This window comes from Schistocerca serialis, chromosome 2, assembly GCF_023864345.2.
Source record: "Schistocerca serialis cubense isolate TAMUIC-IGC-003099 chromosome 2, iqSchSeri2.2, whole genome shotgun sequence".
Taxonomy (NCBI): domain Eukaryota; kingdom Metazoa; phylum Arthropoda; class Insecta; order Orthoptera; family Acrididae; genus Schistocerca; species Schistocerca serialis.
The window spans coordinates 296331937-296347700 of record NC_064639.1 but is presented as its reverse complement, the minus strand read 5'-3'; positions in this window follow the sequence as shown (position 1 = coordinate 296347700).

The following is a 15764-nucleotide window of genomic DNA, read 5'->3' as shown; positions in this document are numbered from 1 at the left end:
TAACGCCGAAAGCCAAGAAGTGTTGCCGCAAACGCTTCTCATAATCCTCCCTATCTTCAGAGGTCTCGTTGTAAGGAGGGAATGGAGGTGGAGAAGGGGAAGACAGACGATGAGTAAGCGACATCGACAATGCCTGAATAGCAGCCGTCAGCTGTGTTTGTTGTTCAATGAGCGCTTGCATAAGCTGTTCCATTTCTGCCCCGTCACGAACACACAAATCCGCAACGCAGTGAAAATATCCAACCTCGTCGCCAAAAAGTGTTATAACCTTTAATCACCAATAATTGCGTGGACATTCAAACACACTCACTTAGAAACAATAGCTCGTTACATGATAACAACTCAGTATCTCTTGTTCGACTGCCATGCCGTGACATGCGGCTGGTGCCGTTTGTAGCTAGGTGGCGCTCCCGCACTCAGTCGAGTTGCGGAGCGCCTCTATCGCCGTTTGCGCGTACTGTCATGGTGGCACTGTTAAATGTCATGGCACTGTCACAACATGCATGCAAATTTTCAAAACTGATGTAGGTTCTGGAAATTTATCCTGAAAGTTTATGAGATGTACTACACCAATTCTATTACTTTTACTTAAATTCAACTCATTTTCCTCCACAAAATCATACAGACAGAAAAACATCTCCTAGTAGTTCTGCTCCATCAGCCCAAGTTTTCTATTAAACGCAAGCACTCTCTTGTTTAGAAAGATGATAACGCTACTTTGGTTATGAAGTGACATGTTAAGATCATTCAGTTTCTCAATAACGTCACCCAAGTGACAAAACATTAGAGGCCTTTTTCATGCAGAAACTGAGCCACAAGTGTGGGACTGCTGTTCAATTGGGAAAGACGAAGTTCATACTGCAGCTCCACAATGCGACAAAGAACTTTACCATGAGGCAACCAGTATACCTCCGAAAGTGCTATAGAAATTAACCATGAGTAGAACCCATTTCCTCGCAAAGAATGGAAAATAGCCTGCTGTTTAAAGTGAGTGATTTCACCAAATTTACAACAGTGACTACATCACTGACTTTCTGTTGTACTACTTTAGAAGCCACTGGCTCCCTGTGTATCACACAATGTGTGAATTTTACAAAAGGAGAAACAGCACACACTCTCGTTATGAATTATTTTTAGTTGCATTTAGTGCTGCTACTCAATCAGTATATACCCCAACACAATTTGTCTATGTCAGATTATTGTCAACAAAACAGGAATTCACATGAAAGACAATATCTTCACACTTTGTCCTACCTTCTAGAGCTTTACAAAACAGAAGTCTTCACGCATTTACTTTTTATAGCAGTAGCGTACAAACACAAGGCACTGGGAAAGATTTTTGATATCAACGCTGTCATCAAGTTGCGGTGTGAATTTTGGGCTGATGAAAACGTGGAAGCAATCTATTTTTCATGTCAGTCACTACTGCATCAATACAACCGGCCATAGTATCATGTGAGAGTGGTATTGGCTTCAGACTCATGCCAAACTTTTCTCCTTGCATGATTTTAACAGCTGTGGGAGGATGTAATTTCTTGACAATAATACATGCTGATTTGAAGGATACCTCTAGGGATGTTCCTACACCTTCCTTAGCAACTGATACTTTTTTTTGTTTTTTTTTTTTTTTTTTTTTTTGTTTTTAGCGATCTGACATTATCTTTTTGTTGTTGCTCACGACACTTAAAAGTTTGCAAAGTTGTACTAACATGGCCTGCACGTTTTGTCTGCAGGTATCTCTTTAGTTTTACAGACCTCAAGCTATCATTAGTTCAAATTCCCAAACAAACAACACATTGTGGTCCATTCTCATTGCTCAAAAGAATGCTGGTAAAGCCTACTGTCAGATAATCGACTTGATATTTACGCACTTGGGCTCTGCATTTAGAACTAATGTTTCTGGTAGGATTGGGAAAAACATGAAAGAAGAGTGTACTTCAATTAAATTTGAATCTTTTTCCTTATTAGAACTATATACTTTCAAAGGAGATGATCAACTCAATGAAACACTTCCCTGGGATCTCTTGTTGCCACTGAGAATCAGCCACTCATGAATGGGAAAGGCAGAACTTGTATCACTTTCTTTTGAATTGTTAAACCAACTGAACAAGTGCTAGTACTGAACTTCTAGCTATCTCACTGCCTTTGAGCTGACTGGAAGCCTAGCTGAAATCGCGAGGAAAGTCAAAATGGCTGTAAATAACCATCTATTCTTGTAGTCAGTGCTGCAAGGAAGTGGCAGTCATGTTGTCAAGCAGCTTATTGTCATTAGTGACTATTAAATGTTTGGGAAGTGGCTAACCCTGGGGATATGTGATGAGATTCGATTCATCCCTTTCCCGCTTACAGGATCTACTGCTCAGATCTTGTGAAATACAACAGCAAATTAACAATGGGTCAGCTAGCTAACTTGGTTCATAGAAATGAGAATCTGATGCTAGCATGATTTGTTCACCGGAAATCTTTTTCTTACATAATATAAAATACATATATTTCAATGAAAGCCAGTGCCCCCCCCCCCTCCCCCCCACACACACACACACTGAGGGCAGCTGTCTAGGGTTGAACCAATAGGGTTACAAGCACAGGAGAGGTAATGCAGGCGATGTTGAGCTATTAAAAGGTAACTGTGTCAGTCATCTGCTGACATAGCCCATTAATGCCAAATTTCACCACACTGTTGTAACAAATTTGTTCATTGCACATCCCACAATAATTTCAGTGGTTATTTCACACAGTGTTGGTTGTTCATTACCACTGACAACTCTACACAAACGCCGCTACTCTCGGTCGTTACTTGAATACTTGAATACCGTTGGCCACTGCATTGTTCATGGGGAAAGGTGATGCCTGAAATTTGGTATTCTCGGCACACTCTTGACACTGCGGATCTCAGAATATTGAATTCCCTAATGATTTCCAAAATGGAAGTCCTATGCGTCTTAACTCCAACTACCATTCCGCATCAAAATTCTATTATTTCCCATCATGTGACTATAATCACATTGGAAACCTTTTCACATGGATCACCCGGATACAAACGACACCTCTGCCAATGCACTGTCCTTTTATACTCTGTGTACGCGATACTGTCGCCATCTGGATATGTGTGTTTATCAGTGTTAGTGTTTTGTCTTTCAAGTTCTGTATTTTGCTATTGATTCTGTACGCTATGTTGAGAACCATCCTTTTCGTATGATTTGCTACCCTGTGTATTTTGTTGTTGTATGTGTTATCTGTTGCTTATTTTCTGCTGATTTGTTGTGTAGTGTACTGTGTCTGTTGCCATAGCATAAATATGTCTCAGTTACGTAACAATATGTCATTAGCTATATATGCAAACCAACACAAAAAAGTTGAACCTTAATTATCATTCCTTTATATGTACAACTTTAAGCTGAAATCAATGTTGTCATCTCTTCATAATTTTCAGGCTGGACAAGAAAACAATACCACTGAAAATAGAAAAAAAGTGCTGAAATATGTTTGGGTAAAGAAAAACTAAACAAACATTGTCTTGCATATGGTGGACTCTCTCTCCAATTTTTCTCAGCCAGCACAGAATGAAAGAAGTGCATCAGCATCCCAAAAGCAATTATCAATAAAATAGTTCGTGAATTTGATTAGTCACAATATGTTAAAAATAAAAATTTCTCATGGCACATCTTCAAAAACAGGGGGTCATCTTATACTCAGGGTTGTCTTATAGTCAGGTAAATACAGAAACCCTATTTTTGCTGCTACATTTAGAAAATGATTGGTTAAAATACTTGTAACCTGCAGATTATCAGGTACATTATTATCATTTAGTTTAATTGTTGCAGTATCTTTTACATGAACTGGTTGTCCTGTCTCCTGTTTCACAATATGCTATTTAGTTTTAATCTTGTTATTTGTATTATTAACATCCATCAGGGTGCACACATTTATGGACGTTTCAAGGAGTTTCCCCAATAGTATGAATAATAGAGTAAGATTCCACACATATAGGGGATTATGATCAGTGATGGATGTTGTACAAGAGCACATGAACTCCCCAACTTTTGACACCTTGCGCAGATTTATTGGTTATTTTTCTTTGAATGCTGTTAAACATAAAGTAGATGAGGTAATCTGTAATACATGGCACTAAATCTATCGTGCTACGCTACATTGCAACTTCACACTTGGTGAAACCTGACATCAGGGCCACAGGCACATTTTAAGTTGTGCATGTTTTGAGGAGCTTTTGCACAAGCGCAACTGGCATGACATAATTGCCTTGATGGCCAAATACATACAGATTTGATAAACAACGTGCACGGTTCACAGCCTCAGCTAGCCCTTACTACTCAACTTGAAGTTTACGTCAGTGCCACCAGGTAGCACCACACTGCAACAGCCTTTCATTCCCATTTGTTTGGAATAATTCCGTTTCGTGGTAGCACATTCCTCAGGTATGTCAATTCACTCACTGTTTACTAAAATTAGACCAGAAATCAGTATACCTTGTAGTTACACTGAATGAGATATTTAATATTAAGTTATGGATTTTATCATACAGTAATCCTTTTGAGGTGCTGAAAACTATTAAAGCATATCATTCTCAATTGTGATACTGCAGCATTTATTCATGCTTCTGAGATCTGATGACCTAATGGTGGGTCTGGTTTATCTATTTTGTAGACCCACATTGTGAAAAGCTGTTTCACTGGTTTCTCTGATAGTCACTTAAATGTAGATTTGAAGACGGTGTGCTTTTAGCCCTTATGGTTTTTAGCACCTCATCTGTATTCTAGTCAAGTGATCTTGTTGATAGATAGTGCTACTTGAATTTCGTCATTTCCGCAAATGGTAATTTGTCTTTGGAGTTGTCTACTGTGCAGGAATCGGCTTTCTTTCTTGTGCAGTCTCAACATGAACTGTTGAGTCTGTTTTTAAAACATGAACTCTATTGAATCTGTTTTTAACTGCTAACAGAAAAGAAAATTACCAGGAAAAGTTAGCTACAAAGGAACTAGGGTCTCCCCGATCAGATATGTTGTCTGAGAAAGTGACGAAATCAAATAAGTGTCACTACAAGTTGTTTGCCATATATATTTCCATACGTTTCCCCAACAAATTTTGAGATCTCAAGGTAAGTAAGTACATAAGTTGGAAAAAAAAAGGTAAGGACTTCCGTATTTCTAAACGTGTGACCAAAATCTTAAACACTAAAATACACTTCTTTTGTAATGAACTATTTTTAAATGGATAAAGCAAACCAGATGGTATACATGTTTCATTAAGATCACTGATATTACTTTGTTTCAATAAAACAAAACACATTTGGTGACAAAAATACACATTTCATTGGAGATGCAAGACAGATTTAAAATACCTTACTGGTTTCAGAAACAACTTCAAAGAAAAAGTAGGCCTCTTGATAGAAGTATATAAGGCAGGGAAGTTTTGTGTCAACCAACACCATAGGTGACCGCCAATAAAATGTTGGTTCTATTATGTTTGTTATTGTTGGCTATTACCCACTGTGTTATGTCTTATTCTACAGGTATTGTATGGTTTTTCTTTCAAGAAATATGTGAGTACATAGCGTACAAACTGCCTGTGACTGCCACAATTTTCTTCTTCTTATCATCCATACTTTCTACTATATAAACTACTTTCAAAGTTACAAAATTTACTAGAATAAATAAAGCATCTATAAAACACCACACTGTATAATGTACTTGCAGTGAGACAGTCCCAATTCCTGAAATCCATTGCCTATGGCCTCTGGCCTGCCAAGAAGCACCAGAGTTCTGAGTCCATCGTCAAACCATAAAAATCCACCACATTACACCACAAACAAACAGACCTGGCCTGCTGGCAGATCTGTGAGACTAGATCTGACGAGCAGGGTGTGTACACTTGTGTTGCCACATAGTCACATGTCACAGACATCATGCTGGTGAAATGAGACTGGTTAAGGGAGGAGAAGGGAAAAGAGAGGTAGGAAGTGACAATAGGTTATAGAAGAAGTAGGAATAGGACTTTCTCAGAGAGTGTTGTTGTGAATGTGGAAAACAGATTTGATCTGTTGTCACAGTTGGAGCCGACCGCAGTGGCCGAAGCAGTTCTAGGTGCTTCAGTCCGGAACCGCGCAACTGCTACGGTCACAGGTTGGAATCCTGCCTCGGTCATGGATGTGTGTGATGTCCTTGGGTTAGTTAGGTTTAAGTAATTCTAAGTTCTAGGGGACTGATGACCTCAGATGTTAAGTCCCATAGTGCTCAGAGCCATTTGAATTTGAATCACAGTTGGAAACTGATGAGCCACAAGCAGATGTAGGAATAGACAAGAACACAACAAAAAACTTTCAAAAAGTGTTTATAAAAGTAAGAAGTCACAAAAAATTGTGAAAAAGAAGAAATTTTTGTTGTTAGGTAGTTCACATGGTAGAGGTGTTGACCAAATATTGCAGCACGAACTAGGGTCAGGTTACCACGTCACAAGATTTTTTAAGCCTAGTGCAAGTCTGGGTCGGGTGATAAGAGGATGTAGGTTCACTTTGTAAAGACTTCACAAAGGAAGACACCATGATAATAGTGGGTGGGGTGGGCAACAGTACAGATAGGAACCCTAATTATTCAACTGAGAGTTACCTAGGAAAGATAGCTTCAGCAACAAGACATACTGGTGTTGGGCTTGTGTTTGTCATGAGGTGCCATGATCAGCCTCATTTAAACTCTTCTGTTAGGGGAGTTAATTTAGAGGTGGAAAGGATGCTTGGATCAGGTATGGGGTCTCATATCAGTGTGGTTGCTGTTGACTATCAGTAGGTGGGACTATGCTAGGCATAGCCTCACCTCAGCAGGAAAGGGAAGGGAAAATTGTCTGGACTAATAACAACGTAAGGGGAGCACTAGCACAAGTGGTAAAGTACCAGTTGTTACAAGTGACAGAACAGCAGTTTTTTTGGAATAGTGCGGGGGAAAAAAAAAAGATGTTCAGAGACAGGCTGAAAGCAAATTTTAATGTACACAATTCATGCAGACAGTTTCTGATTGAAACTAAAGATACTCAAAAAATGACAGGACAGTTACGTTCATCCAGTTGTAATACAGCCAGCGTACAAAATCAGTTATGTTTATTGTTCTGGCATAACCACAAGTGCCAGAACGAAGACGAAGAACAGAAAACCAGAGAAGGCGCTTAGGAAACGTCTGCCAATAGCCTGCTGACAAGGACTGAGCCACGCCAGGAACACCCTCTGCAAAAAGTGAATATAAACGCTGCTCCTGCCAGCCTTGGCCACTCAGATCGGACTCAGTAGCGCAGTCTTCGTTCTGGCACTTGTGGTTATGCCAGAACAATAAACATAACAGATTTTGTACACTGGCTGAGTTACAACTGGATGAACGTAACTGTCCTGTCATTTTTTGAGTATCTTTAGTTTCAATCAGAAGCTGTCTGCACGAATTGTGTACATTAAAATGACGTGAGTCAACTTGCCCGAACATTTCATATAACACAGGACACTGAATTATATTGCATGTTGCCCATCATTTGCCATTCTGTAAATACAAGTTAAGTACTGTCATTCTGCTTTATAGAAATAAAACTAATAATGTTATTTGTTTGAATTGTTGTATAGCATTTGAGAACACAGCATCCTATAGGCATCCTATAGGCACCCTATAAGTGATGAGTGGGCAAGATCCAACACTTGTTGCATCAAAATATCTGAGGACTATGCGGTAAGCTTAATGAGTTGCTTATTTGTGGTGAAGAATTAGAGTTGAGCAAACCGGCTGATATAATCTGCCTCGCTGAACATCATGTACCACTGGTATAGGTATGTTAAATGTTACAGGATTCAAGTTAGATTCTTACTTCTGTAGAGAAAATATGGAGAAAGGAGTTATCACATTTGTCAGAAACTGTTTTGATTTCAAGAACACTGATATTAATAAATTTTGATCACAGCAGCTCTTAGCAGCTTGCACAACAATAGTAGTATTTCACAATAACTCCTTTATAACAGTAAGTATATACAGATCACCTTCATGAAATTTTAACCTCTTCATAAAAAACCTGGAAGCTCTGTTGCCCCACCTCACGGTCAAACCACAAGGAAATAATGGTTGATGGTGATTTTAAAGTGGATTTATTGAAAAGCTCTGTCAATGAAAAATTATTGCAATCAGTAACACAGTCATTCAATTTAGTTCCTACTGTGAACTTTGCAACCAGGATGTGTGAATGCTCTGAGACTGCTACTGATAATATCTTTGTAGACAAATCTAGGGAAAAAAAGTCATATCACAAAACCAATAGTAAATAGGCTACCTGATCATGACATGCAGCATCTTGTGTTAAATGTTGAAATTTGTCAGGATAAAAAAAATCTATTAAATCTGAGTACAGGAACGTTATAAACAGTCAAAAATTGAGAAATTCAAGAAATTGCTCAGAGACATTAACTGCAAAGATGTTTACAATACTTCTGAAAGTGTTTCTGAAGAAGAGAAATTTGTTAACATCGCTTTCCTTGCCATTGCCAGTCTACATTTTATATCCTCTCTACTTCGACCATCATCAGTTATTTTGCTCCCCAAATAGCAAAACTCCTTTACTACTTTAAGTGTCTCATTTCCTAATCTAATTCCCTCATCATCACCCGACTTAATTCGACTACATTCCACTATCCTCGTTTTGCTTTTGTTGATGTTTCATCTTATATCCTCCTTTCAAGACACTGCCCATTCCGTTGAACGGCTCCTCCATAGAAGAAATATTAGTTAGATTTTCCAGGTTTTAGGCTGCAGGGTGGTGGTGGTGGTGAATACATGGCCAGTCTGAAACTTCCTGGCAGATTAAAAATGTGTGCCGGACCGAGCCTCGAACTCGGGACAGTTTTAATCTGCTAGGAGGTTTCATATCAGCGCACACTCCGCTGCAGAGTGAAAATATCATTCTAAGTTTGTTTTGTTTGCAGAAGATACAAATACTGAAATAAGTAGCAAGTCAAGCACAGATTTAGAAATATCTGCTAATCAAATTTTCACTGACGTTAATAAGTGGTTTAAAGCTAATTCTTTGTCATTAAACTTTGAGAAGACCCACTATATCCAGTTCAGAACCAATAAGAGATATCCTTCCAGCATGTGCATAACATAGGAAGAATGCAGATCGAAGAGGCTGACAGTGTTAAATTTCTGGGTTTGCAACTCAATCATAAATTCATTTGGGAAGGGCACATCACAGAATTGCTGAAATGCCTAAACAAAACTGTATTTGCAATGAGAATGAAGTCATATGTAGGAGATATAAATATATAAAAAAACTTGCATACTTTGGTTGCTTTCATTCAATTATCTCATACAGGATCATATTCAGAGGTAAATAATCAAACCAAGCAAACCTTTTTAGCATGCAAAAGTGTGTAATAAGAATCATTTGTGGTGTAAATTCAAGAATATCATGTAGAAATGTGTTCAAGGAACTTTGTATTCTAACCACTGCTTCTCAGTATATTTATTTATTCCTTAATAAAATGTGTTGCAAGTAATATATCTCGATTTCCAACCAGTAGCTCAATACATAGTATCAATACTAGGAATAAGAACAATCTACATAAAGACCTAATATCACTTGCCTTGGTCCAAAAAGCTGTCCAATATTCAGGAACACACATATTCAATAAATTGCCAGCAACCATTAAAAACTTGGTTTGAGATAAAGCACAGTTTAAACAGAGTTAGAAAGATTTTTTTGATAAGCAACCCCTTCTACTCTATACATGAATATCTTAACAGGGACTGTTAGACCATATTAAATAAAAATGTGTGTTAAATTTCAGTTTTGACAGGACTTGGTCACAGCAATCAAGATGAGATATTTTGTGCATGATAAATTTATCAAAAGTGCATAAAATGTTTCATTAATTGTATTAATTCTGTAAATATTAGCAATTCCAGTTTACTGTGATGTATTCAACTATTTTGACAATCTCCTGACAAATGACCAGGGTATTAAGTATTGTATTCAAATGTTTTATGTTAAACTTTCTGAAATGTTCCACACGCACCAGAATCATCTCATTTTTTGGGTCTATAGAACAAAACTGAATCCAATCCAATCTAATCTGTGATGATCAATCCATACAACAGATAATGTGCACAAATACTCTGAGAATAAATACTAATCAGGGTAGGTAGCAACTCATCGTAAAGATGATTGCTGAGCCATAAACAGGTATGTGGGGAAGACAATCACACACTCACAACTAAATTTTTGGCCACAGCCTTTGTCGGAAAATGAGAGTACACACAAACACACACTTTCACACAATCACTCAGACACAGCTCATGCACACATCACCTCCACCTCCAACTGCTGCGTCAACTGTCTCTGAGAATCAGATCCAAATGAACGACTCCTCACATCTCCCTGCCTCTCGTTGGCAGCTGCTAGGCTAGTGGCACAAAGTGGTGGCAACACTGATTGCAGGCTGTGGGGAGTGGCAGAAAATGAAGAAACAGTAAGAATTAGCAAGTAGGGAAGTGGCACATGTACTCAGCTGCATCCAGCCAGAAACGATGCATGCATCTCATCTCAGTAAATAAACGATTTCATCTACTGAGACAAAAATGAAATTTTTTTCAGTGTTTTTTTTTTTTCTTTTCCATATTTCCCTGATTTCTCTGACACATTTGAAATTCCCTGATTTCCAGAACTTGTGGCAACCCTGGAACATTTAACAAAGAAGTGTATAAGAAGCATAAGTTGTTGATTGATTGATTCTATTTCATGTTCCATAGGTCCAACTGATAGATAGATACGAAGCCCACGCCTACTACAGTAGTACAAGTTTATATGCCAACTAGCTCTGCAGATGACGAAGAAATTGAAGAAATGTATGATGAAATAAAAGAAATTATTCAGATTGTGAAGGGAGACGAAAATTTAATAGTCATGGGTGACTGGAATTCGAGTGTAGGAAATGGGAGAGAAGGAAACATAGTAGGTGAATATGGATTGGGGGACAGAAATGAAAGAGGAAGCCGCCTGGTAGAATTTTGCACAGAGCACAACATAATCATAACTAACTTTTGGTTTAAGAATCATGAAAGAAGGTTGTATACATGGAAGAATCCTGGAGATACTAAAAGGTATCAGATAGATTATATAATGATAAGACAGAGATTTAGGAACCAGGTTTTAAATTGTAAGACATTTCCAGGGGCAGATGTGGACTCTGACCACAATCTATTGGTTATGACCTGTAGATTAAAACTGAAGAAACTGCAAAAAGGTGGGAATTTAAGGAGATGGGACCTGGATAAACTAAAAGAACCAGAGGTTGTACAGAGATTCAGGGAGAGCATAAGGGAGCAATTGACAGGGATGGGGGAAATAAATACAGTAGAAGAAGAATGGGTAGCTTTGAGGGATGAAGTAGTGAAGGCAGCAGAGGATCAAGTAGGTAAAAAGACGAGGGCTAGTAGAAATCCTTGGGTAACAGAAGAAATATTGAATTTACTTGATGAAAGGAGAAAATATAAAAATGCAGTAAGTGAAACAGGCAAAAAGGAATACAAACGTCTCAAAAATGAGATCGACAGGAAGTGCAAAATGGCTAAGCAGGGATGGCTAGAGGAGAAATGTAAGGATGTAGAGGCCTATCTCACTAGGGGTAAGATAGATACCGCCTATAGGAAAATTAAAGAGACCTTTGGAGATAAGAGAACGATTTGTATGAATATCAAGAGCTCAGATGGAAACCCAGTTCTAAGCAAAGAAGGGAAAGCAGAAAGATGGAAGGAGTATATAGAGGGTCTATACAAGGGCGATGTACTTGAGGACAATATTATGGAAACGGAAGAGGATGTAGATGAAGATGAAATGGGAGATATGATACTGCGTGAAGAGTTTGACAGAGCACTGAAAGACCTGAGTCGAAACAAGGCCCCCGGAGTAGACAATATTCCATTGGAACTACTGACGGCTGTGGGAGAGCCAGTCCTGACAAAACTCTACCATCTGGTGAGCAAGATGTATGAAACAGGCGAAATACCCTCAGACTTCAAGAAGAATATAATAATTCCAATCCCAAAGAAAGCAGGTGTTGACAGATGTGAAAATTACCGAACTATCAGCTTAATAAGTCACAGCTGCAAAATACTAACACGAATTCTTTACAGACGAATGGAAAAACTAGTAGAAGCCAACCTCGGGGAAGATCAGTTTGGATTCCGTAGAAACACTGGAACACGTGAGGCAATACTGACCTTACGACTTATCTTAGAAGAAAGATTAAGGAACGGCAAACCTACGTTTCTAGCATTTGTAGACTTAGAGAAAGCTTTTGACAATGTTGACTGGAATACTCTCTTTAAAATTCTAAAGGTGGCAGGGGTAAAATACAATTTGTACAGAAACCAGATGGCAGTTATAAGAGTCGAGGGACACGAAAGGGCAGCAGTGGTTGGGAAGGGAGTAAGACAGGGTTGTAGCCTCTCCCCGATGTTGTTCAATCTGTATATTGAGCAAGCAGTAAAGGAAACAAAAGAAAAATTCGGAGTAGGTATTAAAATTCATGGAGAAGAAATAAAAACTTTGAGGTTCGCCGATGACATTGTAATTCTGTCAGAGACAGCAAAGGACTTGGAAGAGCAGTTGAATGGAATGGACAGTGTCTTGAAAGGAGGATATAAGATGAACATCAACAAAAGCAAAACAAGGATAATGGAATGTAGTCTAATTAAGTCGGTGATGCTGAGGGAATTAGATTAGGAAATGAGGCACTTAAAGTAGTAAAGGAGTTTTGCTATTTGGGGAGCAAAATAACTGATGATGGTCGAAGTAGAGAGGATATAAAATGTAGGCTGGCAATGGCAAGGAAAGCGTTTCTGAAGAAGAGAAATTTGTTAACATCCAGTATTGATTTAAGTGTCAGGAAGTCATTTCTGGAAGTATTCGTATGGAGTGTAGCCATGTATGGAAGTGAAACATGGACGATAAATAGTTTGGACAAGAAGAGAATAGAAGCTTTCGAAATGTGGTGCTACAGAAGAATGCTGAAGATTAGATGGGTAGATCACATAACTAATGAGGAAGTATTGAATAGGATTGGGGAGAAGAGAAGTTTGTGGCACAACTTGACCAGAAGAAGGGATCGGTTGGTAGGACATGTTCTGAGGCATCAAGGGATCACCAATTTAGTATTGGAGGGCAGCGTGGAGGGTAAAAATCGTAGAGGGAGACCAAGAGATGAATGCACTAAGCAGATTCAGAAGGATGTAGGTTGCAGTAGGTACTGGGAGATGAAAAAGCTTGCACAGGATAGAGTAGCATGGAGAGCTGCATCAAACCAGTCTCAGGACTGAAGGCCACAACAACAACAGGTCCAACTGTGTTGCGTTCACAAGTATGTGGAACAAGTCAGTTTTTTTACAAATACAATATGATAATCTTATAGCATATACAGACATTTGAGTACAGAACTACATAAAAATTTATACAGTAATTTCTTTGAGTAGCAATACAGAAAAAAGAAGATACATATTTTCTTAGAATTACTAAAGCCATACAGATATACAGATACAGAACACAAACGAATACAGAGCTCAGGTTAAATACCATTCTTAGTGACGGTATGTCATCTTGTATTATATAATATTAAAATCTTACAATTTATTTATTTAAAAATTCATCTAGACTGTAAAAAGCTTTTTCTAGGAGAAATATTTTTAATGCTTTCTTAAACTTACTCTTGTTATGAATCTCTGTCTTTATTTCAGGAGGATGAGCATTGAAGAGTTTTGTTCCAGTGTAGTGGACACCCTTTTGCACCAAGCTCAGTTTTCTATGCTCACTGTGTATGTCATTCTTCCTCCGTGTGTTATGCTCATGATAATTACTATTTCGTTGAAACAGCTCTATATTTTTATAGACAAAACACACAAGAGAAAAAAATATGTAGTTGTGTATATTTTAAGTTTTCGAAAGCTACTTCCACATGAATCCCTTGGGTGCAATCCACATATAACTCTTGAAGCTCACTTCTGAGCAATGAACACTTTCCTTGCTAATGGCTGGTTGCCCCAAAAAATAATGCTGTATTCAATGAGTGAATGAAAATAGCCATAGTATGCCACTTCTGAAGTTTTAGGTTCAACACATGTAGCGACAACCCGTAAGGCAAACATAGCAGAGCTAAGCCACTTACAGAGATTGATTATATGTGAAGACCAGTTCATTAACTTGCCCCAATGTGCACTCCAAGAAATTTTGTTGTTTCCAGTCTTTCTACTGGCTGATTACCACATGCCACACTTAATTCTCTCTCTTTTTCTGTTTTTATAAAGAACTGAATAAAGCTGGTATTACTGGAACTCAATGAGAGACCATTATCCTTGAGACAATTAAGCACATCTGAGAGTATGTGATTAATGGGTTCCTCAAGATTACTATCTGTTCTACTGCTCACAAAAATTGTGGTGTCATCAGCAAAATAAAGCAAGTTTACACGGCAGGCTTGTACGTGATGATAGATCTTTTATAATAATAAATAATAGTTGCCCCAGAATTGAGCCCTGAGGCACTCCACACACAATGGAATTCCATTCAGAATGTGCAGAAACACCACATACTCCACCTGAGCTTTTCAAAACAGCTTTTTGTTTTCTGTCTTGTAGATACAACTGTAGCCAATCACCTGAAACATCACTTATTCCTACTAATTCTGCTTTTTGCAAGAGAATGTGGTGATCAACACCATCAAATGCTTTAGACAAATCACAGAAGACACCAATCCCTAGCATTTTAGATGAAATAAACCAGTAGTATTCAATTGTGATCAATTTATAGAAAGAGTGTACCACAAACCCAAAAATGTGTTAAATCACACAGGCTGAAATCATCCTTTGGAGAATTAACATAGAAAAGCAGTAAAATGAGAGTCCATTATAAGGACACTGGATTCGTGTTAGAACCAAAACCTATATTTTAATTGTATAGTAACCAACAGAAATAATTAAAGTATTATTACTGATGTATACTTCATGAAATTTCATGATTAAAACTGAAATATATTAACATTTTAATTATTTGAAAAATGTAGTCATGATTTGTAAAGCTAAAATCTATAACCAATTTTATGAACGCATATAAATTTCAAGTGTAAGTTCAATTTAAACAATATGTTAAGTGCTCACTTAATTGCTGTCTTATAAAAGGACCAGTGCCTGTAACTGTGATGTCATCTGCTCTTCGACAATCAGCAAGTTAAATAATAGAAATATAGCCACTAAAAGCTGGTTACTTTTTATCCTTCATACATGAGATTTTAATCCCTTTAGTTATCCATGGCTTACTTATTTTGTTTTAAGTGGACTTTCTGGATAACTTTTTAGAAAAGCTAATTTCAAATATTGACATAAAGTTTGCTAAGGATTATGCTGAATTTCACATTAGCAGCTATTTCTAAATGTATCATATCCCATACCATCATCCTTACCTTATTCTTAAAACATTGAACCATATTCTCACTGCCTTGTGTGAACATGTCTCAAACAGCTGTAAGGTGCTACAGTTTTTATTGCCATGAACTATGTATCATAATCAAATAGTGAATAATTGTTACACATTAATTGTTTCAAGAATGTCCTCAAGATTTTGCTGTGCATGAGCTGGAAAAATTCACTACTGAAATCAGATCAAAACAGCCAAATAATGACTCTAATTCATATTTCCTGTCAGAATATTTAAAAGGACTTACATTGAAATCTACACAAATT